The sequence below is a fragment of the Dermacentor variabilis genome, chromosome 3 (assembly GCF_050947875.1).
Source record: "Dermacentor variabilis isolate Ectoservices chromosome 3, ASM5094787v1, whole genome shotgun sequence".
Taxonomy (NCBI): Eukaryota; Metazoa; Arthropoda; class Arachnida; order Ixodida; family Ixodidae; genus Dermacentor; species Dermacentor variabilis.
Genome location: NC_134570.1, coordinates 116,439,891 through 116,466,255, shown reverse-complemented (window position 1 = coordinate 116,466,255; position 26,365 = coordinate 116,439,891). Strand labels below are relative to the sequence as shown.

General features: G+C 44.7%; 3 long non-coding RNA genes across 3 annotated transcripts; 1 reads left to right on the top strand and 2 right to left on the bottom strand.

Annotated features, from left to right (window-relative positions):
• Positions 1-67: 67 nt before the first annotated feature.
• On the bottom strand, positions 68-4,678 carry LOC142576209 (uncharacterized). Its single transcript, XR_012826802.1, has 3 exons — positions 4,344-4,678; positions 1,765-1,854; positions 68-301 (listed from the first exon to the last, which is right to left on the bottom strand). It is a non-coding gene; the product is annotated as an uncharacterized LOC142576209 (long non-coding RNA).
• A 6,640-nt stretch (positions 4,679-11,318) lies between these two features.
• Positions 11,319-19,533, top strand: LOC142576207 (uncharacterized). The gene is made up of 3 exons (XR_012826801.1): positions 11,319-11,566; positions 15,274-15,369; positions 19,287-19,533. It is a non-coding gene; the product is annotated as an uncharacterized LOC142576207 (long non-coding RNA).
• On the bottom strand, positions 19,438-25,706 carry LOC142576206 (uncharacterized). The gene is made up of 3 exons (XR_012826800.1): positions 25,559-25,706; positions 21,552-21,640; positions 19,438-19,566 (listed from the first exon to the last, which is right to left on the bottom strand). It is a non-coding gene; the product is annotated as an uncharacterized LOC142576206 (long non-coding RNA).
• Positions 25,707-26,365: the final 659 nt, after the last annotated feature.

The window sequence follows — 26,365 nt, the reverse complement described above, 5'->3', positions numbered from 1 at the left end:
TATGCTGTAGATTACCATCTATCGAACATCTATCTATACCATGTATAGAACATCAAGTAATTGTTTTTTTTTTACAGCAAGCACAGCGTGCCGCTCCATGTACAGCAAACATCAAAGCACAGCAGGGCTTCTTTATAATAATTTATTGCTTGTCATTTCATCCGATTCTTGTACGCGCATATGCAGATCCACAGACCCGCGCAAATCAACTCGTCTTTGTGTCGTGCCCATTTCTGCGGATGGGACAACCACCTGTATAAACTGATGAGCCAAAGGTACCCTCTGTAGGATGTTTTGCAACCTGAAAAGAAAGAAATCGATATAATTATATCCTATTCTTCAAAAGGGTCATTTGATGCGAGCTCTACAAGTACTGATCACGACGACTTAGCCAAAGTAGTTAAAGCAATTGGTAAGCTACTGACCTCTAGCGTTAAAGTCCTTCCTACAACGGTCATCGCGATGTCACTCTTTAGCGGAAATCTCGCGCGTATTCGTTATAACGAGCGCAACAAATGTGTGCACACGCACTTTGGACAGCAAGTGCCCACGTGAGTCACAAGACAAAACAATAACACGAACTAAACCCTTGTCAAGATTGTCAACCCTTCTGTTGCTACGCAACCCGTGATCTTAGGAGGAAGAGTATGGTGACGGAAAACGAAATATGCAATCCTTGTTGATCGCCAAAGCGCACACAAACACAGTAAAGAAGAAAGGCGCCTGCGATGTGCGAATTCGCTCCTATAGTGTCTACGTCGAAGACTGACATTTACCAGACGTCGTAGGCAGGTAGGTTTTTGCGAAAAAATATCCACGACTTTAGAGTGAGCTGCTTTGACTTAAGAGTGAAGAGGCCTATAGATTTAATCACATGACTTTTACTGTATGTAACAATTAACATGACAAATATACCTTTTTCGAACCACACATGAATATTTATACTCCCAGAGACTTGATTTCCTTCTTTCTCTGTGACAAAATTAACTTTTATCATTTGTTCGAATTACTGTATACAGTAGTGAACAAGTTGTGTGCAGTATACAGAACTGAACAAAAAAGGTTATATTTTTGCATTTGGGTCCTATACGCTAAAGTGCTCCAAATGTTGATGCTGCATAATACCAGACTAGTAGCATGGGGCTATGGTTTATCGAACACGCATTGCCACCGTACTTTACTCACGTCACCTATTCCGTCTACCGTATTGTAAAATATAGCAGGGATGTATCAAGAGCAAACCATAATACCAAGCAATAGAGAAAATACGTGCGCTCTGGTGAGATAAATTTGAATTATAGGTCGGTAGGTTAGCCGAAGAAAATGTTTAACTTGCTATTACACGTTTAATGCATAGCACGATATCAAACGATGAGAAAAAAAAAACGCACACGCTTTCACTCGCACAATAACTCGGAAAGGGGCAGCAGTCAGCACCACGAAAAGAACAAAATGAAAGTGGAGGTTAATGGCATAAAAATAAAATGTTATCCATCTCTGTTCACTTGGCTGTTCCATAGATATAGAGGTATATATTGCGCCGACATATGTACAAAGGATATATTTTCGAGAAAGGAAAGGCTTCACACTTAAATATGACGAGCAGAGTGCGATTTTTAAGGAAAAAGCTTGAATTAAAGGGCCGTGCATAAATTGAAGCATGCATCAGTGTATATCGCACGATGCTTGTCTATACTATTTCATGACTCGGAAGGTTCGCTGCGCATATATTTATTGACCTTAGCAAACGCTTGTTGCGCGTACCTGTTGCCACTGTGGCCTACTTCTTGCACTTGCCGCAAGGGCATCCTCCCGATGCGCACTTGCACTGCGTGGTGCAAACGCACTTGGGGTCTGCGGGAAGAGAGAAAGCAAATTTACAGAGAGAAAGTACGGGTGATCAGAGAAATGTGAACAGCGGGATTTCATTCAAGCATTCAACACGTAGCATCGAGACCAAGATTTACTGATTGGGCCAACAGGTCCCGGGCTACAGAAAGGCTCTCGATTAATTTTCACCACCTGAAGTTCTTTAACGCACATACAAAAAGCGGTAGAGGAGCGTTTTTGTATTCCCCACGTACGGAAGTCGCAACCTATCGTTCAGCAGCAGAACACAGGGACGCATCCACTCACCCAACGCGGCACGATAGGAGAGGGTACGCAAAAAGTCGGGTGACGTGAACCAGTACAAATGGAATTAGATTCTAGTCTTCTGGTCGAATGCGGTGGTGCAGTAAGGTTTGTTCACTGAAGAACACCGTATTGGACAGGGGCAAAGTGCAATCTACGTGCCATAACAGCTTGCGATGAAATCGGGGGTAAGTAGGGCCCCGAATAAGTTACGTGACCACTGCGCAAAGAGCGGACACATATGTAACGCTGACGAAATCATTCTACATCTGAATTGATTTCCGTGGAAAGTCAATTCTACATCTTTCTCTTTATGATTACAATTTCGGGAAAGGAAAACGAAAGAAAAAGGCGATTCAGCTATATAGGGAACGAAGACAACAAAATTCATACGATGTATTTTGAATATGCAAGGTGCAATTCAAATATCGCGCGAGGTACACATTCAGTGGCTCTAGATTTGTGTCCTCTGTCCAATGTCTGTTACTTTATTTCAATATTAACTGGCATCTCTCCTGCTTCCTCGGAGCCTTCTGTGCAGGCTTGTATGCCTGTCACCGAACGTTATGTTTTTAGCGAGTGCTGCTCATGGTTCTAGCGGCTACTCGTTTTATCAAACAAATGCGGTTATATTCGCTGAAGTAGCTATTAAGTAGTTCAGGAACTATTCGAACGGAATTAACAGGCACACGTACACTTCGCTTAAATTCCCATGAATATATATACGTATGAGAAAGGAAAATAAAAGACGAATACTAACGGTTCTCTAAAAAATAAACAAATCCGTTCTCATTAAACTTCATTAGTGCAAGTGAATAAGGGCTGCCTTCTTTTAGGTATTTTCTTAAAACCTATCGTTATTCAAGTTTGCATATACATCATGTACTCGTGCAAGAGTATTTTTTTTGTGTGAAAAGAATGAACGATGTTGGGTTCATAAAGAATATATTTGTTCACGCAAGGACGCCGCACAGCTGGTGACGTTCTGTAACACTCGCTACTGTAGCTATCACCGCTGTTGAGATTTCGGTTACGTAGTACACCCATATATTACAGTTGCACCCGATTCCTTCCACGGCGTCAGATATGACTGGGACAAGAAAGCTTTTCACAGCGATGTGCGAGGAACAAGTGCTACTCGCCTACAGGATCCAAGAACCTGCACACAATCTGCGCCGCTATCTTCAGGCTTCCAATGTTTTTTTTCTTTTTTCGAATTGTGGGCTGGCAAGTTGGGGGCGCGGCTCTTACATGAGTACCGCTAATAGTCGAGTATGTACGGTAATTACAGCCTCGTATGTAATGTATTTCATTTTTGGAATTCTTATAAAAGGAACACGAATACATATGCGTCGTTTAAATGTACAACAGTAACAACAAAATAGGCTGAAGCACCACGTTTATAACTATAGCGCAGCATTAGAAGACGATAACACGATTTCCTAAACTGCATCTAATAAGACGTCTGAAGCGGACAATGCATCAATATACACACACACACATATATATATATATATATATATATATATATATATATATATATATATATATATATATATATATATATATACCGCTTTCAAGTGAGCAATACATTTGTAGAGATTGCGACGTTTCACGTGAGCTAAAAATCCCTATATTCCACGTGCTCGCTTGAGATGGTTTAACAGTTAGCGTTTTTACAGAACTGTGACATCTGCCCATTTTTTGTGCAGAATTACTTATTCTTGCAATTTGTGCTTCAGTTTATTTTAAGCTTAGCAATATTTAACAAATCAATATTTTCCATCCTACAATTAGCGGTATTCAGCTAGTTGTCCTAAATGCAACAAGTTTCAATGAAATCGGTTTAGCGGTAGTGTAATGAAAGCGTTTCTCTGTTTCACATTGCATCGTAACAGGGCAGCCAGAGTTGGTCCCACACTGAAAGCATCACCCGCCGTGGCTGATCAGTGGCTATGGCTGCTGAGCACGAGGTCGCGGGATCAAATCCCGGCGACGGCGGACGCATTTTTGATGGGGGCGAAATGCGAAAACACCCGTGTACTTAGATTTAGGCGCACGTTAAAGAACCCCAGGTGGTCGAAATTTCCGAAATCCTCCACTACGGCGTGCCTCATAATCACAAAATGGTTTTGGCACGTAAAACCCCATAGGTTAATTTATTTTAACTAAAAGCATTCTTCAAATTGAAGAGGTCGATAGTAACTTACCTCCACACTTGCAGGCACGGTCCATGGTTCTCCTTGCTGTTGGATGTCTCCCGGATCTTCCTTTGGCGTGGCTCCGTTGGCTCCTTGCTGCCGGTACTCTTTTGAACAGCGCGCGGCGTCTTTTATGGGCCATATCAGGCCAGCGAGGAGCCGTGTGAAAAAAGCAGTTGATTGGCTCTCACTCCTGTGGGGCCGTGTGCACGTGGAACGTGCCGTGCGCAAAGAGTTTCAGCCAATGGGGACAGCGAGTGCGACGGCGGCGCGCCTCGAGGCGCGGTTGCGATAGATGAGAAACGAAGGTAGTGAAACCACTCAGCGCTTCCAGCTAAACGATGCCTTTTAACTCCGAGATTGCCGTCGCTGCGATGCCAATCTCAGAGGATGTTCACTGCTGTTTCAGAGAAAAGCTACATCATTCTGCGCAATAATTCGATATCGTGCACTTTTTCTTCTACAGTTTTATGGATAACAGCGCGTCTAGCAAACACTCTGCCGTTCGCTTCAATGTACCTTTTATTACAGTGGTCGGGCAATGGCAGGCCGCTGCTTTTCGGATAATTAAGATGTTAACTGTGCAACACGTCATACTCATGATTTCATGGGGAAAGGGACAACCCAATCCGTGCCAACGCTTTTACAGGAGCCATTGCCCAAGTGAAATTGTCGCTTTGGCCCTACCTTCCCGATTTTCTTTTTGCGTTTTCTTCTTCGAAAGCCCTTTCATCAGCATTGGAATTAATTGTTTTATATATGCCACGAGAGAATAATTGCAATAATAAATTGCCTCATTCAGTCCTTAACAACGTCAAACCGTTTAAAATTTCGGTAAGGAAATCAGGTACTAAACGTCGAAAAGATATTCTCATCTTTTTTTTCAGTCCATTTATTTCCCTGTACGAGTATTCACACAAAACTATAGAAGGTGCAGTTAAAGAAGAGAAAGAGAAAATCTTGACAGCACCAATCTTGAACAGTTGTCGAAGCTCTTGCGCCGCCTACCATTTCTCGACAAGGGCGAACCCTGACGGCAAAGTCAGTCAACCAGTCCCACGCGCGTATATAGTGCGCATAGAGTGGTTTGACCTAATGAATTTCTTCTCCAAAGTTATTCATACGTCCGTGACATTCCATGCTATCAGCTAATTGCCGATATTTTCGCGCACGGCACGCAACAACACACGGCGCCTGTGACGTGGAATCAATAGCGCGCGTTTTGCACGCAGCTCCCGCTCTGCGGAAGAACGAGTAAAAAAAAAAAAATATCGCGGCGCGCAGTTCAAAAGCAGCATCGGAAAAGAGCTTGCGCCGTTTGCTGGAATCAGTGAATAAACACCAGCGTCTGCTACGAAGGCCATGGACCGAGCTTGCAAATGCGGAGGTAAATTTCAAAATGTGTGACGTTTATTCGTAGCGATTTGTCTACGTGTTTTATAATGTAGCTGTTTTTCTCTCTCTTTTTTTTTTGCTCTTGATGGCTAAAATGAAATATCAACATTCCGAACCTTACGTTATTTCAAGTAATGGCGTTTCCTCTGCCTGCCTAATATTATATTCCTTGCGCACTTCGGCAGGTGTAATCCTCTCGGAAGGCGACCTGCTGTGAACTTTTATAGCGTGAATAAAGCATGGTGCCTGAGCGAATATAGCATGATGTCACGTGCGTATTCAACCGTGGTGGAAAATGAGCAGAAGCACTATAAAACGTTGACCCAAGCACGCTAGAAAGTTGGCGTGCGACACGAAATCCAGCAATAGGTGAAAATTTGCGCTAGGTTGTACTGTGAGCGGAGGAACATGGTTGCGCATTTTTGCCGCGTCAGCATTAAGCGGACTTTTAATGGGATATTTTGCGTCTGCATGTACAGTGGGAGGCGTTTCCTTGCCTTCAGCACTTCAGCGATTGTGAACATGCGTATTTTACAGGCCACTTTGTCTTGGAAGTGAAAAGAAAAAAAATTGTTAACGAAATAAATGCAAGACGCCTAGTGCCATGCCTCTAATGGCCATCTTCCTTACACACCACTACATCTATCTACCACCTTTCTATTTATTTATTTATTTATTTATTTATTTATTTATTTATCAATAGTGCCACTCTCACAAGATATAGTAGGGAGGGCACATAATGCCTATACTCCAGAAGTTTATATAGCTGAAATATTTTAAAGAAGAAATAAATACAGTATTACAAAACTGTACATCAGGGGAAGTGGAGCATTATAAAAACGCAACAAATAATAGAAAGTGCAAAATTATACAAGTTCATAAAACACAGTACTATTAGTAGTGAGCACCGCAAACATTTGCAGCAGAATGCGGGGTAGTACCATCATAATATTGCGACGAAACTATGAATTAAGCTTTCAGACATTTATGCAGTAGAAACATGTACAAAATAGACATTGTCATGTAAATATAGAAGTACGTAACTCAGCGATACGATAACACTCATGCTGTCATACGTTATCCACATTGGAATTCAGCTAGGTACAATGTACGACATTTTATTAATTTAACCGCTGCATACCTTCTTCGGAAAGAATATAAAAAAAGCACAGGTACCGCAGTTTAATCGTTAGTGGCCGGACAATTGCCATTCTAAAAAAAATGCTACGAAAGGAACAGGGATTGTGTTTACGAAAGCGTTTTTTAAAAACTTTTTCTGCCTCCTCGTAGTGTATGACTGGGTGATTTAATAATGAACAAGTGTCGAGTGTAAGTCTTTGTGATTGATGATCGTCGGTCTCCATTCCTTCAGACCCCAAGTGCACCTGCACTGCAGGCTGCAAGTGTGCCACCGCTGGATGCGGCTGCGACACGTGCAAGAAGTAGCGGGACCGGAATGGAAAGTGAACAAGTGTGTAACGGCCGGTCGTTCAATTCTTCTGCGTCTCATTATCTATGTTGTTAGTTTTTACGTGCAAGAGAAGGAAGACCTTATAGCTATAGTGGGCAGTATACAATACGCATTTAAACGTCTGATCGTTCGTGCGAGAACCTAGTTGATGGACGCTCATTTACTAGAAAATACTTTATGCCACATTTGTGGGGGAGCCCGTGCATAAATATGCAGTTTGATGTAAAGCACACGTTCAATGATAGGTTGTGTCAGTTTTCGTGCATTGCAGATGAGCTCGATACTTTTCTAATCGACTGTTGGTTGATACGAATGGTTGCCGCATAAGTGATTGCATGAGTACAATGTTCACCTTTAACCTATAACGTGCTCATCGCGCAGAACCATGCTTTAAGGGAATGGCTTGTGTGAGAAAAAAGTATTGCTTTCCGCTGTTGTGAAAACTAATTTAAGCGTTGAAGGCGTTAAGACGGGACGCTGATACGTATAATGTGTCTCTCATTGCTTGAATGCTCGAGCGAATACTCGGAAGTGCCACTTATCGAATCGCCTCTCATCTCATAATTTCTTCTAATAAACGAAAGCATAAAGCTTTTTTTTTTCGCTGTGGTGATTGCTCAGGAGTTGCCTAATCGAGGAAAAGAAGATAGGCTAGGGAATATATGTGGAGAAGGGTCGTGGCTAAGATATGACGATTGAAAATTCTTACGCGTTAACTGCCTGTTGTGAAGGAAGTGTAAAACAAATACAGTTAAATAAGGTCTCCTATTCCTCAACGTTTCCTCCGAATGAAAACTGAAACGAGATAATTATGCTACAAGCTTGTCATATGAGGGAGGAATTTGAAAGAACGTTTGTATCTATAGACACGAAGACTTCCTTCGTGAGCAGTCACAATGACGTCATTATCAAGAGGAAATGAGCTGCGCATATTTGTGCAATGTAGGCTATGAGTATAACACATGCGTGGCCATTACTTTGTCGTGACCGACCGCTTTATTTCTCCTGTGCGCTTGTTTACCTCTCTTTTCACACCGCCGCTCGTGTTAAGAGGAAGCTTTAGTTCCGGTGATCCTATCTAAATACATGTAAAAGGAGAATCCGTTTTTCTCGGCAACCACTGCACCATATTTGATTAGGTTTGTTGCATTTAAAAGAAAAGCTTAAAATCTAGTGACTGGTTTCTTCGAATTTCTCGATTTAGGTCGTAAATTTTTTATTAAATATTAGCAAACATCAGAAGTTTTCAAAAAAACAACAATACCAAGTTCACATCTCTGTAACTCTGCAACGAAAAACGATATCACAATTCTGTGAATGACATCTAATCGTACATCTAAATCGGACAAAATTGATACGTTACACATGAATCTCAAAAAATTCAGTAATATGGAAATACAGTTTTTGCAGAACCCTTGTAACCAATGTAAAAAATTCACGTAAGATGTAAAATGACTTATCTAATTTGTCCGCTTTGAATGATCTAATGCATGCCGTTTACAGAACCGCGATATATGTTTTTGATGCACAAATATTATTTTGTAAACTTCGTGCTTCTATTATGTTCGAGCTGTCGCTTATTTGAAAATATTGTTAACGAAATTCAGGCCTTAAATCAAAATTCCGCTTGGAACAGTCACTCGAATTTAACTTTCTCTTTCAAATGCAACAGATTCCATTAAAATCGGTCCAGAGGTTACCTCAAATAATGTTTTTTCCTTTTACATGTAATGGAATAAGCCGCGACGCAGCTGGGCCCGAGCTAAAACTTCCTCTTAATTTGTTAGGCTTTCTTTTACATTTTTTATCCCCCTTCAGTTTCTTGAACCAAATGCCCTGGAAAGGCGTTGGGCCCGGGTTCGATACCCGGACTGTGAGGAATTCTTCAACTGCGAGGCTTTCTTTCTGAGAAACCCGTATGGGTTTTCTTCGCAGCTTCGCGCTACTATTCGGGTGGATGCCAATTTTTCCCTTTCATGTTTTCACAAGTAAATCAGAGATCAGCAGTCGTACACTCGTGCTGGAAAAAAAATGACAAAAAAGAAAATCAGGTTTATGCTAACCTCTATTTCAACAGTTACGAGTTGTAGTTCTTTGAAGAAATGGCAATTTAGCGCATCGCGTGCAATGATGTGTTATCTCACTGCGTCGCGAGACTTGTTATGCAATTATAAGTGTGATTATGACATTCTTTTTCAGCATGGTGAGCTTCAGCTCTGGACCTTCCAAGGCCTCCAGCACGCGCGACAAGAGAAAATAAATGGACGGAGGAGAGTTCGCCGGACATCATTTTTATGCTTGACAGCTTGGAATAAAATCAAAACAAAACAAAGAACACACCAACAATCAAACAAACAGAACGGCAGTGTCTGCTGCGACCCGGTCACAAAAGTGATTAGGGCCTCAAAGTTCTAGGTTCACCAATGATGTCACGCTCGCTATATAGTGCGTGTTGTCACATTCGTTTATTCACATGGCATTGCCTTCCGTGGCGATTAGCATTCCAGTAGAGCGGTAAGTATTCTGTGTCAACGTTTGGCGACAGTAATTCATTTTCTCGCTTAATATGCGCGTAATAAAAAATTTCGGTCGGTCGGCTGCTTGACATTGCTGTTTTGGGAGTTTTCTAGTGCACATATTCTGCCTCGATGTGACCGCGTCATGCTTATGGCCAGCCAGCAGAGTACAAAGTTTTACTCCTTTGAGGCTGCTTTGTACGGCTTGGCCGACCTTTGTGGCAGGTAAACTTGATGGTACTCGCGATAGGCGACAAGAAAAACTGATTGATATAAACATTATACGCTATCGCGGTCAAACTATCGCGTACGATAGTTCGATGCGCACCAAGGCCCGTCTTAAAGAAGTCTCTTGTGCTAGAATTTATCGCCAAAAGCAGATTATAGCCAATCCGAACGCTGGACGATTTAAGAAGGCAGCTGGCCAATGGCAACGAAAGCTTGCGAAGGAAAAACTTTGCGAATGCGGCAAAAGCGGCTAAATTTAATACGCCGTTTAATACCAATTTTGTCATTATAGGTGTACTTTGAGCTTACTGTCATGTGCAAAATAATTATTTTTACGACCGTCAGGAGAAGCTGTTAGCCACTGCACAAATAAACGCACATAAGGGTTCAAAATTAGTTGCTGTGTGTAGAGATACACGCAGCGAGTACCAGGAGTGGCGCCTGACAGCGGGAAAAAAGAAAAAAAAAATATGCCGCGAGCCAGTGCGGCTATATTAGTCCTGGTGTAATCAAATTACGAAGGCGCAGTAAGCTTCGACAAGAACACTCCCACTCCAGAAGAGTAATTGGCCTCTCTGGTGCAGTATTCGGCCACTACCTCCCCCATGACTTTTGAAGGAAACCCGTGGCCCTGAATCCTCAGTGGCTGCGCGGCACCTTTTCAAGGCGGCGGTCAGGCCGGCGACAAAGCAGTAAGTGTTACGAATATCTAAATTAGGAGAGGCCGCCACTGAAAACTGAACCTGCCAACGTTTAACACGCGAGCTCTCTTGATCGAGGCTACCTTAGCTCTTAGAGGAAGGAAGGAAGGAAAAAGTGGAGAAGGAAAGGCAGGGAGGTTAACCAGCTTAGCTTAACCGGTTTGCTACCCTACACTTGGGAGCGGTATGGGGGGATGAAAGATGGGGAGAAGAGAGAGAGAGAGAGCACTTAACAAAGTACACACATCGTTAGTTACAGTCCGTCACTCCTGCGCGGTACGTGACATCACTGTCACAACCGCTTGTCCAAGCCTGTCTCCTTCATAAACCGAAGTAGTCCCTTCGTCGCCTTCAGCTGCGATGTCTTCTGTCGGCGATATGTGAAAACAGTTGCAACTGACAATGGCCTATTGTCAAGGCGCGCTAGAACGGACGCCAGGGACTGTCTTTGAATATTATATTCAGGACAGTCGCACAGAATGTGTTCTAGCGTCTCTTCGCAAAGATAGTCATTGCAGAGAGCGTTGTCGGCCCTATGTGAAAACAGTTGCAACTGACAATGGCCTATTGTCAAGGCGCGCTAGAACGGACGCCAGGGACTGTCTTTGAACATTATATTCAGGACAGTCGCACAGAATGTGTTCTAGCGTCTCCTCGCAAAGATAGTCATTGCAGAGAGCGTTGTCGGCCATTCCAATGCGAAATGAGTAAGATTTCGTGAAGGCCACCCTAGCCATAAGCGATAAAGCAGAGTGGCCTCACCTCGGCGGAGTCCTGTTGGCATACAGAGATGCATCAAAGAGGGCAGGTCGTATTGACGATTGCTCCGGTTGTTCTGGGTGCTTGGTGTGCACCATAGAGAGAGCGTGATCTCCCGTACAAGCGTTCGAAGTATGCTGGCTGCGTCGGACCGTGAAAGTGGTATGGCCTCTTTCTGTGTGTCTTCAAGAGCTGCCCGAGCGGCTCTATCGGTGTCTTTGTTTCCTATGACGCAGCAGTGACTTGGCAGCCACTGAAATATCACGTTATGCCCTTTCTCATGTGATGTATGGACTAGGCATCTAATATCGAACACGAGCTGTTCGAATGGCCCGCGACGCAGAGCTGATAGCACAGATTGTAGGGCTGCCTTTGAGTCACTGAAGATTGACCATAGTCGAGGTGGTTCCCGATTGACAAAACAAAGTGCAGCGCGAAAAGCAGCTAGTTCTGCAGATGTCGATCTCATTGGGCGGTCAGTCCTAAAACTGATGGCAATAGCTCTTGCTGGGACAACCACAGCTCCGGACGAACACTGGATGTTTGTGGAACCATCAGTATAAAAATGTACACTGTTCGCGTACCTCTCGTGCAGAAGAAGCAGAGACAGTTGTTTCAGCACAGGCGACGACAACTCAGACTTATTCCCGATTCCTGGCACGCTGAGACGGACTGTGGGGTTGATAAGACACCAAGGGGGTATCGATGGTTTAGATGCAGCGGTGAAGCCCGAGGGTAGTTTGTCGTTGTACTTGACAATAGTTTTAGAGAATGATGCTTGGTGCCTGTCGGAAGGTAGTGCTGCAAGTTGGTGATAGGGGGCACGTGCGTTCTCACGGCTTCCACCGCAATGTGAGTTTGCATTGGATGATCCCGAGCAATTGCAATAGTTGCCTCTGTTGACGTGCATCTGGGCAAACCAAGGCAAACTCTGAGTGCTTGAGCTTGTGCTGCCTGCAGAACACGAATATTTGTCTTGCAGGTGTTGTTCAGTACAGGTAGACTACGTCTTAAAAAACCGAGAAGGAGAACTCTGTAGAGTTTCAGCATGAAGTCTACTGACATCCCCCCCCCCCCGTCTTTCCTGTCAAGTATTTAGACAACTGCGAGCTTGCTGTCAGGCGCCGTTTCATGCAGGCACCGTGCGGGCTCCAACAGAGGTCTCGGTCGATAATTACGCCGCGAAATCTGTGGGTTCTAACGTAGGAAATGGTCCGCCCATTGATTGAGATAACATGAGGCGTCATTGGTTTGCGAGTAACTGCCACTAGTGCGGATTTTTCTGGTGATATGCTGAGACCTTGTTTACACAAGCAGCTCGCTGTCAAAGTAGCCGCTCTTTGAAGCCGCGCACGTATATCTGAGGAGGTGTGACTGCCGAAGTCCCGACACAGATGTCGTCTGTGTATATTGAAATTTTGATAGTAGTTGACAAGTATTCAGCAAGTCCAATAAAAGCGAAGTTGAACAGTGTCGGGCTGAGAGCACTGCCTTGAGGAACGCCCCAGCTGGTATAGCTTCGCGTAGTTGGGCCATCGTCAGTTGACACATAGAATGATCTTGCAGATAGGTAACTTGCAATCCACAAAAATACTCGACCACCTAGGCCAACCGTCAGAAGAGCGTCGAGAATGGCCTCATGTAATACGTTATCGTATGCCCCTTTCACATCTAAGAATAAAGATGCACATAAACGTTTACGGGACCTTTCGTGTTGGACATATGGAACGAAATCAACTACATTGTCGAAGGAAGAGCGATCACGTTGGAAACCAGCCATTTAATTCAGATAAATCTTGTAGTGTGCAAGGTACCATTCCAGGCAGCCAAGGATCATCCGTTCCATTATCTTTCCTAGACACCTGGCCAGCGCTATTGGGTGGTAAGACGTGAGCTCTAGCGGGAATTCGCCTTGCTTCAAGAGTGGCATCAGGCGGCTTGCTTTCCATTCGTCCGGAAAATTTCCCTCTTGCCATGCGGTGTTGTAAAGACTCAACAATTCTATCCGTGTGGATGCTCCGAGATAGCACAAGGGTCAGTATGATATACCATCTGGACCCGGAGATGATGAGCACCTGCAGTGAGCTAGTGCCCCCTCGAGCTCCTCCGTTGTAAAAGGAAGGTCCACGCGGCAATCACGGGAATGGGGGCCGTCATCTCGGGCTGGAGGATCTGGACGAGTCGCTTGGTCTGCGATCCGCGCACAAAAGTCTTCTGCGACATCGATGTGTTGCCGCGCTTGGAAAAGCGCGAGCGCCTTGAATGGAAAATACTGTTCCGGAAGGAGACGCAGACCTTGCACCGTTTTCCAAATGTGACACAGTGGCTTGCGGGGGTCAAGTGTCTGGCAAAACGTTGCCCAACGTTCCGACGCTAATCTATCCATACGACGCTGAATCTTCTTTTGCATCCTCCTGGCTTCCCTAAGGTAATGGATTGATTTTGTATACCGATATCGATGTTCCGCCCGGTGACGAAGTGCTCGAAGTCGCTCTAATTCTATATCGAAGTCCTTTTGCGTGTAAGAGATCGTCAGCATGCGGTGTGGCGTTTTACATCGTCTTTTTAATTGTTTGCTCTAACCAGAGGGTAGGCCCTCGCGGCAGGCATCTTCCATATCAGATTTGAAGTTGGCCCATTGAATCGTCCGAATGTTATTCCGTGGACCAGATCTAGACGACAAGCTTTTGATGTTCATATAGGTGGGAATGTGATCACTCCCATCTGTCTCAATATCTGGAACCCACTTCACACATCTGGCGAGAGAGTTGGAGACGAAAGGAAGGTCGAGGCAGCTGCCGTATGTCATGCCTCGAAGAAAGGTGGGGCTGCCACCGTTCAGAGAAGTAAGGCTCTTTGAGGAATTCTCAGGCATCGTCAGGGATGTTATCGGCTGTGATGACATAACCGGCGAAGCTTATAGAATGTTGACTACTGGTCACATCCTCTGCTACGGAGGTCCTCCATGTAAGCGAGATTGCGATTTGAAATTTGTAATCCATACGGACGGCGGGCAACGTTGATGAATTCTACAACATTAATGAGAGGGTAGCAGTCGTGGGAATAAAGCTAAATAGGAAATATAGATCATTTTATTTTTTATTCAAAAGAACTTATAGGCCCTATGGCAGGGCGTAAAGTAAGGGGGGCATTTTAAACAGTAAAGAAATAAAAAGCACAAATTTGCGAGAGACTCGGTGCTATAAAATGATTGCCGTGTTATATAATATTCAAGGGACAGGGAATACAAAACAATATCTGAAGGCACACGAACACATGTTGCCATTGACAGAGGAAAAGGAATGCTGTTTATGAAAATAACATACACCATTGGAAAGAATGCGCAATAAAATACACTAGAGTGGGCATTCGTGAACGGTATTAACTGGGTAAAGCGTGAGTGTCTGACAGCGGAACATGTCGCGGTTAGATATGGAGGATATGTTATCAGGGAGGCGATTCCAAAGACGAATGGCACGAGGTAGTGCAGATAAATTAAATGCATTTGTTTTACCGTATGTGCGCATGAAACTGAACTGATTATGTAATGTGCGTGACAAAGAGTGGGGTATTTGCAGTTACAACCGGGTTCGTTTATTAGTGTAAATATATTTGTGGAATCAGCACAGAAGTGCGATGTTGCGGCGGATATCTAATGGCGGCAGTAGAAGGTCTAGTTTAATTTGTTTAATGCTTGAGTTTATTCCCTAGTTACGTGATATGAACCGGGCTGCTCTATTTTGAATCCTTTCCGTCATATTGATAAGGTAATTTTGATGACGGGACCAAATTGAGGAGGCGAATCCTAACTGTGGTAAAATGAATGTTTGGAAAGCGAGTTTTCGAATGTTTGTCGGGGCATTTTGCAGGTTCCGTCGTAGATAGCCAAGAGAACGTGACGCTTTGGCACACGTAGAAACGATGTGTGGGACCCATGAAAGATTATCTGTAAGAAGAACACCAAGGTACGTGTACGATGAAGTGTGGGAGAGCGCAGGGTTTTTAAGGTGATACGAAAATTTAGAGTTTACACATTTTCGGCTGAATCACATCACCTTGCACTTTGTAATGTTTAGTGTCATGAGCCATTTGTTACACCAGTTAGCGATAAGGTTAAGATCTGCTTGAAGTGCCAAGTGATTGTCAGTCGTGTAAATAGGACGGTAGATTATGCAGTCTTCGGCAAAAAGGCGCATGCAGGAAGTAATCTGAGTGGGTAAGTCGTTAATGTAGATTAAGAAGAGTAAGGGGCCGAGAACACTGCTTTGTGGCACACGAGAGATAGCAGAAGAAGGCGGGGAAGAGGAATTGTTAACAACAGTAAACTGTTCTCGAAAAAGAGAAAATTACAAATCCAAGATAATGTTAGAGTCAAGTCGTAGGCCAGATAATTTAGACATTAGGCGGCAGTGGGGCACGCGGTCAAAAGCTTTAGAAAAGTCAAGAAAGATACAGTCAGTTTGAAGGTTGCATTCCATGTTAAAGTGCAAGACAGTCGTTAGTTCAAATAATTGTGTGTCACAGGAAAATCCCTTCCTAAAACCATGCTGATTAGAAAAAAAAGAAATTGTGAGCTTCTAGGTGGCTGTACAAGTGTGGAGTGATTATCTGCTGAAGCATTTTGCAACATATGCAGGTTAAAGATATGGGCCGATAGTTGTCAGGCGAGTGAACATCTCCAGGTCTGCGAATTGGTATTATTTTTCCTATTGATTAATTGGTGCGTAAATTTCCAGATGGTGGGGATTGTTGAAAAATATGGCATAAGATCTTGCTTGAGGGAGCGACGGTGTTCTTCAATATCTTGTAATTAATATTGTCAATACAAGCTGGAGTGGGTATTTTGAGGTTACCAATGAGTGATTTAACGCCGTCAACAGTAATAAAAAACAGTAAACAATAAAACAGTAAAAGGTATAGTACAAGAATATGCTCCAACCTCCAGTGCTGATGACGAAGAAATATAACAGTTTTATAAATATTGTTGTGAGTGTTACATCTCAACACCACCAAGGGTGTTAATTGAACTTATGCCACGTATCAAACCACCGCACCTCCTATCCAGACGTCAGCGCGGCGTCGACAACGACTAAAAGCGCTCACCCCACCATTACCTGGAAACCTGAGCAAAGGAGGAAATTGGAATAATTTAATCTTTAGCGAAGAAGCCGTTACTCGATCATCATGCTTCGCGTCGACAGATGGCGCCGTTGTCTCCCTGCGAATAAACCCGCGAAAGACGCGTTCGTAGCTAAATTTAGCCCTCTCGCTCGGCGTTCAGAGCGGCAAAGCTCGGCAGAGCGTTTGTTGATCCGAGCGGTTGTGGTCCCCTTTCCGAAAGCTCCCTCAGCCACATAATCCATGAAACTGAAACCTGTGCTAATCAAAAGTCGCACGGCTTATAAGCCTAGCATTCAGTGCAGCAATTTGAAGCTTGTTCGGCTATGGTGCCCCCGCTTTCGACACGTAGGGTCCAGAAATGGTGTAGAGAGACTCGAGAGGCAAGACATAGGAATTCGCGCCTGCCATATTTTTGACCACTGCAGTTCCACCACGTACGATCACAGAGCGAACGCGGTTGCACCATTAGACCGTAGAAGCACCGCTAGCTGTAAAATATGCCATAGCATGCAAGCTTTCGAATGTGGGAATAAATGTAATTTGTGTGTGATAACTTCCTCGAGTCCTCCCGTCTCGCTTGCTATGTGTTGTCTTTTTCGGCGCTACAACCCTCTTCTGGAAGCATGCACCAACTAGCCCCCGAAGTATTACTTACTTCACCCACTTTTCCTGATCTATCTATCTATCTATCTATCTATCTATCTATCTATCTATCTATCTATCTATCTATCTATCTATCTATCTATCTATCTATCTATCTATCTATCTATCTATCTATCTATCTATCTATCTATCTATCTATCTATCTATCTATCTATCTATCTATCTATCTATCTATCTATCTATCTATCTATCTATCTATCTATCTATGCCTGTAACCATTTCCCGCTTCCCGCCAACTTGGGTCACTAGACGTGTTGTACGCTCGTGCACTTTTGTCCGTGGACTTCACGCAGTCTGGAATGAATTTCCACCGGCGCCGTGTTTTTCGCACACAAAAAACGTATCACAGAGGGTAATTCCCACCTGGCGGGAGAAGTCGTGGGGGCTCCATCGGCTGCCAAGCCAAGAGACTGAGCATCGCAGACAGCTCGCTAGGGCGGGGACTGGGAGATGAGCGCCAAGCTACACGCCAGTGTCAACGGACTCCACCTAACAGCGTTGCTCGCGACTGCAGCTCCTTGGGAACATTATATTAGGAACCCCCTATATATATATATATATATATATATATATTTATATATATATATATGTATATTACGTGTTGAAATCGGTGTCGTCACAAAATCGTAGCAGCGCTGGCTTTATTAAAAAAGAATTTTGAGCGCAATTTTCTCTTCTAATAATCGGCCACTTAGCGCAAAATTGAGGCAAATAGAGTTTTGACAGAATACCTTATCAGTCTGTGTTCATGTAAGTTTTCTGTTTATTGGTCCTTCAGTATTCCTTTTTAGTGCGCCTTTAGGGAGACAGAGAGAGTGGGGGGTTTATCAGTCGTGCGTCAACACTTTGCCTCGGCGCTGATATGACAAAGCCGGATTTCGCCATGAGTGCATTTGTTATGCTTTCTTCCTTTAATGCCTTTGCCTGTTGAATTATGTTCAATTAAATTCCGTAGTTTTGCGCACCAAAACCACGATCTGATAGTGGGGCGTGCCTGGAGTGGGGAGATGCTGAATTAGCTTTGACCCCCTGAGGTCTCTTGACGTGCACACAGTGCGCATCAGACGAACTCTATTGCACTCGGCACCCATCGAAAGGTGGCCGCCGTGGCCGGGCTCGCACAGGTGACCTCGGGCTTAGCAGCGTGACATCATAGCCACTGAGATACCACTGCGGTGCATGCATTAAGTCTGTACACTACAATCCCCCCTATGTGCACATAGCGGGGTTGTTTTTCTCCTCTACAGTTCAGAACAGTAAAATTGATTCGATGTGCACTGAAAATTGCGACACCTTGTTCTTGGGCAAGCTTGTTGATATTTGTTTAAGCCATTGTACAGCAAATAAAACAAATATAATCATACAGATGTCTGGAAACCAATGATTTGTGCTTGCAGGTTGTGCACAGTGAATAACAAAGAATCGGAAAGCCGAATCTCGCTTCCGAATTGGCAGACAGACCTATCTCTGACGCAACTCGTGCCTCATCTTTTCAGCGAATATCATCTTTTCATCTTTTCAGCGAGTGGCGAAGGAAATGTTTTTGTTAACATTTGCGCGGATCGCGAGTTTAAACATTTGCGTTGCAAAATAATGTAGCCGCCAGCAAGGTCTTTGCGAGAGCTGGTACAAACAATCATGCGCAAGGTATTAGAAGTCAGACAAAGGAAGGTAACAGCTATGGCTAATGTACCAGTGCCGATCATACAAGAATTTTCGTTGAACCCTTGAGTAACCGAATTTTGTACAATTTGCGCGGAAAAAAAATGCGGCTGCGCTGCGGTGCGTCCTGAGGCCAGATTGCTTTTTAGGTACGAAGGAGGCCAGGCAGCGCGTAAGATTGACGAAGCCTTTTTCGTAAGCAGTCGGGTGAAATGTGCATTGCTAGACCATCTATCCCGTTGCGTGCCTCAAAGTATCTGGATGCGCATTGTTGAAGATTGTTTGGTCACTTCTTACTTTCGCCTGTGGTTGAGTAACTTGTTCTGATCGCGCAGTGCATATATATTTGTGTGATTTTAGTTAAAACCTCAGTTGATAATCCGCACTGTTCCAGCCTTCCTTACCTTCATAAAAGCTTTTTTTATGTCTTTTTTAGGCGCCGCTCGCTTCAGGAAGCCAGTGCCAAGTCGCCCAGCAAAACACCCTTCTGAATTTTGTGTTTAGCTATAATACAAACAGGCAGCGAATCACTTAATGTAAAATTTTCTTCGTGCCGCACGGTGTAAATAAAGCAAAAAGACACAGTATTACATTTTCTTTCTTTTTTTATTGGCTCTCGAAACAAGAATAGCTACTGCATTTCATTTTTTTTTTCGTTGCCGCGCCCGTTCATGTTTGAGGCCGACTTGAAACGTCCATGGTTCAAGCGCTGGAGTCTGAAATGAAAAGATGAATATGTCCTCACATACATCATATCTCACTAAAGGCCAAAGAAAATAAAGACCTTTCGAGTAAGATTTAAGAAACAGCGGGATAGACGAGGGCCTACTTGCACAGAACAGGTGGTGACTTCCAACAGACGTCATGACGTGGAGTCTTAACGTTTATGTAATTGATACACGTGTACAGGCGCGGTGCATCAAGCACGCATGCCGCCTGTGCACCAAAGGAATTACGATAGAGCCACATTCACGACTGAAGAAGTGAAAAAAAAAATGTTCAGGTTCATTTAAGTGCGAATTAGGCTGAATAATCCCCCGAAAATTGCACGCATTTCCTCAACTACACTGCTGTGCGCAACTGAAACTGCTCACACGAATGTCTATGTGCTCTCAAGACGAACGCAGCTTTTGAGATGGTCAGACGGATGGGAAGTGAGAAATAAGACAGTAAAAAAAAAAAGGGGGGGGGGGAAGAAAACGGCTATCGATTGTGTTCCAGTAGACCAGGAGTGGGCCGTCCAGCGGGCCAGGGCCGTTGCCGAGGATCTCGAAAGATTTTCCTCGGGCGATGGAACTCTGGCAGCCTAGCCCCGGGCACCAACATCAACAACCGTTGGACAAATAAAGTTTATTCCTATCCTATCCTATCCTTGTGTTCCAGTGATAAGCGCAAGCGTGGCATGTGCCTGTTCTCCATGTACGCTTCCTCCATAAACATATAAAGTGAAATGTAATATATCAGAAAGGAGATAACTTAGTGAGTCATATGGAGCCGAGCATGGTAACAAAGCAAGCCAATGGAGTGATGTGGGTTGCTGGACCAAGTTCATTTAAGGCGGCAGAGTCGATAAGTGGCTACGATGGCCAGATATAGACACACTACATACCTGCCTAACAAAGCTGAAGTCTTTATCTCCAGGCGTCGTATAGCAAACTCCTGTAAAGCCATGGAGGTTTCGGATAGCCACGTTCAAGTGCCCTCAAACGTTGCGCTTCGCGTTAGGGTGGTCGAAATTCCAGTATTGTGGTGTGTCATTTTATAACGGGTATCTTGATACACAGGAAATACGAGGGGGTGGAGTAGCATGCCTTCAAGTTTCCAGGTTATGCGTTATGTGAGACGGTGCTGCTTATAGAGTGCCTCGTAACTGCCTTTATCACCCTTATCACTCTTTATCATCTTAGATGCACTTGCCGCCTTCTGTCGGACGTAACGCCTATTGTTGCAAATAACGATACATATTACAGAGTGTGTCACGTTCGGCGCGCGAGCGTGATGTAGGTGACGTGGCTGGACAGTCAGGTGATACCAAATGCCAACCGAGAACTCAATCACCGTTGCTTTGTGGCTGTACTGTAATTGCATCCGCAAGGAGCTATAAACGGCGTGCAATCCACAGCAAAAGTTCAGAGGCCGAAGAGCTCACGGCCGAGCGTGATGTATAGTCGCGTGTTAGTAGCCGTCGCCATTATTAGGGTAACTACGTTTTTCGTTTATTTTTTAATTCAGTACAAACTAATATTAGCAGCGGGCACAACGCTGTCAAACAGCTAGCCCCACCCGACCTCTAGATAGTTCACTTTTTTTCAGTACCTTATTTAAAGTGTTAACATTCTCACAAGGTGAAAGCAATTCGTCTCCAGCCGAACACGCGTAGGTGAATACAGAGGACAAAAGAGAAAGGTAGAGGACCGCTTTGTTGGAAGCAGAGTTACCCACACGATATCTTCTTAAATAAATGAGAAATAAACCTGCTCCAGCGACAGCAAGTACTGGGTTCAATACAGGTCACATTGGAGACACAACAGACCTCACTCAGGAGCAAAGCTTATTGGCCTCGAAGAAACAAAGAAGAAAACAAGCCTTATATGCCTTGGAATTGTGCGCTTACGCAAAAGTTAAAGGGTGCACACTTCTATAGGTGTCTCTAGACGACACTCGCGATGGACTTTTGTGCAGTTTACTATGGTATACGCACCTCCCAGGCGAGCTGCTACTTCTTGCACCTGTCACAGGGGCATCCGCCGGTGGCACACTTGCACTGTGTGGTGCACACGCACTTGGGATCTGCGAGTAAAAAAAACAAACGATGCAAACAAAATAGAAAGAAGCACTGAGAGACGAGTAAACGTACTGTCAAAGCAATCAGTGGTGTGTGTGTCACATTGCTGTTCCATTTGTGTGCAGGCGGAGATAGCTAGATTGCAGGAAGCCGCCTGTCAAAAACTGATAAGGTGGCAGAAAGGAGTTGCGGAAACCTTTCAGCGTTCATTAGGATCAGCTCGACAGAGAGGTAGTGGGAGCACGCGGATAAGGCGCGGCAGCCACGATAACACGGAAGAGAGAAAATTATTTGATATTACCATTTACATTAAATAACCGATATGTAGTATTTATTAGTCGCTATAGCCAGTTAAAATTTGCTTGGGGAAGAAATTGTAGGCGTAATATGCGACCGTGAATGACAGTAACGTATGCCTGCTCTTCTGATAAAGGCTGCCTTACGGTGCACTGCGTGCGGCGATGAATGGGACGGATGCCAAGCGCCTGAGACTCGACGTGCCTAATCGCCACGCTCTTCAACGTGAAAAGACTTGTTCGTCGGGTGTATGCGACGGGTTTATGCACCAGTGCAAATCATAAACTACATCGTCCTACGTTGATCCCCTCTACGCCAGAGAACGATTTCTCTCGGAATTCCTCTGTGTCGATTGTTGTGTGGACCCGACGTGACATACGCTCACCACCTCTACGCCGGTGAGGGGTTTTTTCTGCGAATTCCACTGTGTGGGCTGATCAGTGTGCTGACAAGGTGCTTTACGGAGGAGCACGAGAGAATGAGGTTGCCCGGATTGTGCAGGGTATAAAAAAAACCAGCGCTACGCCGCAAGGGCAGAGATCTTCTTTGCCCTTGCTGTGGAGAATCGGTTTAGGACAGGGTTTCACTGCCGCCAAAAGGAAGCGGAAATTAAAAAAAAAAAGGTAGGGTCTGTTGATTTATGTTTTCGTTGGATCGTATGACTGTGAGCATTTTGTTAACCTCTCACCCCAAAATCCCCCCGCCGTATTGTATATTGTAATTTAAAGTGCATCGTGCAGCTAACAGGGCGTCGTACGAAATAGCTATCTCGTTTCGTAGATAACAACGTGGAGGGGGCGTAGGGGGTGGGATACAGGAGAGGTACGATTTCACAAAGATTTCCAAGTTGCGCATACAAGGATAATGTTTCGGAAGAATGTAACTGGTTTGTAACCTTCCTGATAGCTTTAACTTAATTGTCCTAGTATAAGGGGTAAACTTTTATCACTGCTAGTCTCCGACAAACGAATGAGTGCAGATAAGCCTTGACTTAAACAGCTCTTCATTGTCTCTCGTGATGCTACGTGTGCATCGGCCGTCTGCTATCGCTCCGATAAGCAGCGCGCCAAGAACACTTGAAATGCTGCGCAGTCGACGTGTGACTGCGCACGTATGGTTCGCATGCACGGGCCATCGCAAACAAAGCGTGCCAACAATAACGAAATCTCAGTTTGACTTCATTGCTTATAAATGAATAGCACACGATTTTCGCAACCCGTTCGGCCGTTATATATGTCAATATTGTTTTTAATCTTTGAAGAGCACCTCAGCAGACGACGCGGGCTGCTGGTAAATAGTGGATATGAAGCAGGGGCCAAATTCACAAAGAGTTTCCCTCGTAAGTGCGCTTTGCGGTTGAATGGCCACCTTCGCTAATAATATATCCTACATTATGATTGGCTGACACTTGCTTTCAGAAAAAATTCCAGACAGCGAGTTTTTTTTTATTTTTTCAATACGGGGCCAGATTACGATGAAGCTGCGCTCTTTCGGAGGTCATGCCCACCGGGTAGCACGCTTGCCAGTGTCGCACGAGAGTGAAGTCGTCACTGCCATATGACGGTTAATTGGTGACGGTGAAATCTTTCCGAGACTGTGGCGTTTGCATTGCGTAACTTGCAAGGAATACTTTGCCCGAGCTAATGGAAGAACTGAAAAGTAGCCACGTAATATCAATTTAAAGGTGCCATAAATTGTCATCGGACCGCGAGTAAAAGAAAGGAATCTCTAGATCCGCCGGCATGTCCATGAGCGCTACTAGCTAATCCTCTTATAGAGTAAAATCTTGTACACATGCAGATATGCCCGATAAAGCAGCTCATTTGGTAGAATAACTCAGACGTAATGCGGATGATGTGGATTAAATTACCAACAGTGACAAGTTCTTTTGTCCCCTTTTTCACTTCTTTTTATCTTCATATTTGTACGTTTGAATTAAAAAGCGCAGTTAATTTGCGCTATGCTTAACGCGACTTTCTCTTTCCGCCTAATCCAATTGGATAGGATCACTTGTTTGACCCGTTGTAGATGAGAAATGCCGACAAGTATGGTATGTCGCTGGCGGCCGTGACGAGCGGTTTGCATCACCTAACGTTTAAGAAGCCTTGAGAGCAATCGGTTTCTTTCACTGCCACCACCACGGCGTCTGAATTACGTTTGACCGGTTTTACTGTATTTAAGCTGGAAGTGCTACGGTGCCTTTCTTTTTCGTGTGTTTTGATTTTGTTCCACCGTCTCAGGTTCCCATTCTTCGCCATAAACATGCCAAGACATTTCATTTGGATTTTTTTCTTTACGTGCTGCGCCGATATAAAACGGTGCCAAGCTCAGTTCTAACTCTGCCATTGGGACGAACCACTTGAGCCAATTATTGATCTCCTGACAATCTGTTGTGCGGTTCGATTATGATCGCGGAAATCCACGTCCTATCGAGACTGCTATACGGCATATTAGCACTAGAATAGGAATGCAACTGCGTCGCATTTGCCTCCGCTAACAGGAAGCGCGAACTTAGTGTCAGCCACTTGCATGCTTGTAAATACACTGCGTTGTAGTGCACAAACGTGCGGTTGTAGTCTAGGAGCGGCGTCTCATTCATACAAGGTCGAAGCCACCGACTGCAGTACCAACTACAGCCTGACTTAGCCATGTCTACACTAAAAACGCATTAACAGCGCAGCAGGATCACGAAGCCACTTGAGGAGACTGACTTATCGGCGCGCATTGTGCCCGTACCACGAGGCTGCGGCGCTGATATTAGAGCGGAGAATTTCCATAGGGTGGGGCTACAGAGCGATAAGCGCTCTTGCGGTGCCTGCGCGTTGAGTACGGCTAAGCAGTTGCGAAGTGACTGCTCCAACGTACGCCTGCCGCACTGTCAGGTGACTGTTGACTGCATAAGCGTTGTTTTGACATATGGATATGCCACCCAACCAACGTTTGTTATTGTGTACCGACCGTTTGGAAGCAATCAATTCGAGGTCTGACAGTGTTCGGTGTTCGCAGTGGCGGTGACGTCTATCTGTCCCCTTTCTGAGATAAAAACCAAGACTTGCGTGCTGGCTAGCTAGTCAGCTCTACTGTGCACTTGAGTGACATTTGTGAGCTGTGCTTTTTACAATGTCTCTTACGTGTTTCATATGCTTCTGGGGCGCGATCTCCGATAGCGTCCCAGAAGCTTAGGCGTTAACCGCTGCTCGCGGTTGACGACTATACGTAGCTTAGGCTAATCGCGTGAGGCGAAACTGAACGCAAACTGAACGTGCGTTTCGAACAACGATCTCCGATCTCGGCCCTGTTGTCTGTAACCAGCACTTACCGGTGCAGCTATATGGACTCATGTTACTCCCATTACAACGCTTTGGAGGTTGATACGACTCCTCCGTGGCAGCCAAAAAATAATTATGGCAGTACGTATGAAGGGAGAGATAGCGCAGATAGCCGTTACATAGGACATTAGTGCGCAAGTTTTCTAACCACAGCTGAAACTACATACGGTTGTCCACCGAAGTTCGCAACTGCAATATAAGACTCACAGCCCGGAGACGCATTTTTTGGTGGTTCATGTTTCTTATAATTCTGCTGCGAAATCGAAGAAAAGTACATTTACAAAGCATGCAGCTTACCTCCGCATTTGCATGCCGGCTTGTCCATGTTGCTTCAAAAAAAGTTTATCTTCTTCAAAAAGCTTTTTCTCCGTATATTCTAAGACTGTTTAACGCTGTTTACTACGTCGGCAACGCATTTATAGCCAAATCGGGGTGTTGTGTAGTGCCGAGTGCAAAAGCGGCGCCATTGGCTCCAGCGCCTGCGGTGTCGTGCGCACGAGAACGGTGCCGCGTGCAAGCGCAGCAGCCAATGGAGGCACCGTTGTCCATGTGGACGTGCGGCACCCGCACCACGTGACCGGTAGATTCTCAGCAAATACGTGTCTCTCTTCCGGGAAACTGGGGTCATGAGTGTGCCGAGTTGCGTTTCTCGTCACCACGCGTCGCTACCGTGCAGGAGTCCACACGGCTATCGCTGCCTGCGTCATTGAGTATTTTATCGTGGAATTCCAGTGACGTCAACTCCATGCTATCGAGTGCCGAGCGTGCAGGTTTCCGCAGCTGTCCCGATAATGCATAATAAGAAGGACTACTTATGTTACGTCGGACAGATGTAATTGATGTGTAGCTGCGCGGCCAAATAAAAGGCGTTTCGAGTGTTCGGGGTGTCTTGGCTACAGACATGCCGGTTCTATTTCTCGCGCCATGCACTGTGTGGTGAGGCATGCAGAGGTATTCGGTTGCAGCTGTTAGTAAGGGGTACCTTTGGAGACTCGCATTAATTTTAACACTTCGAAGACCTTCACCTGAGAGACATGGAGAAGGAGCGATGCAAATGTAAAAAAAAAGGGAAAACATTGCAGGACAAGTACCGTACAACACTAG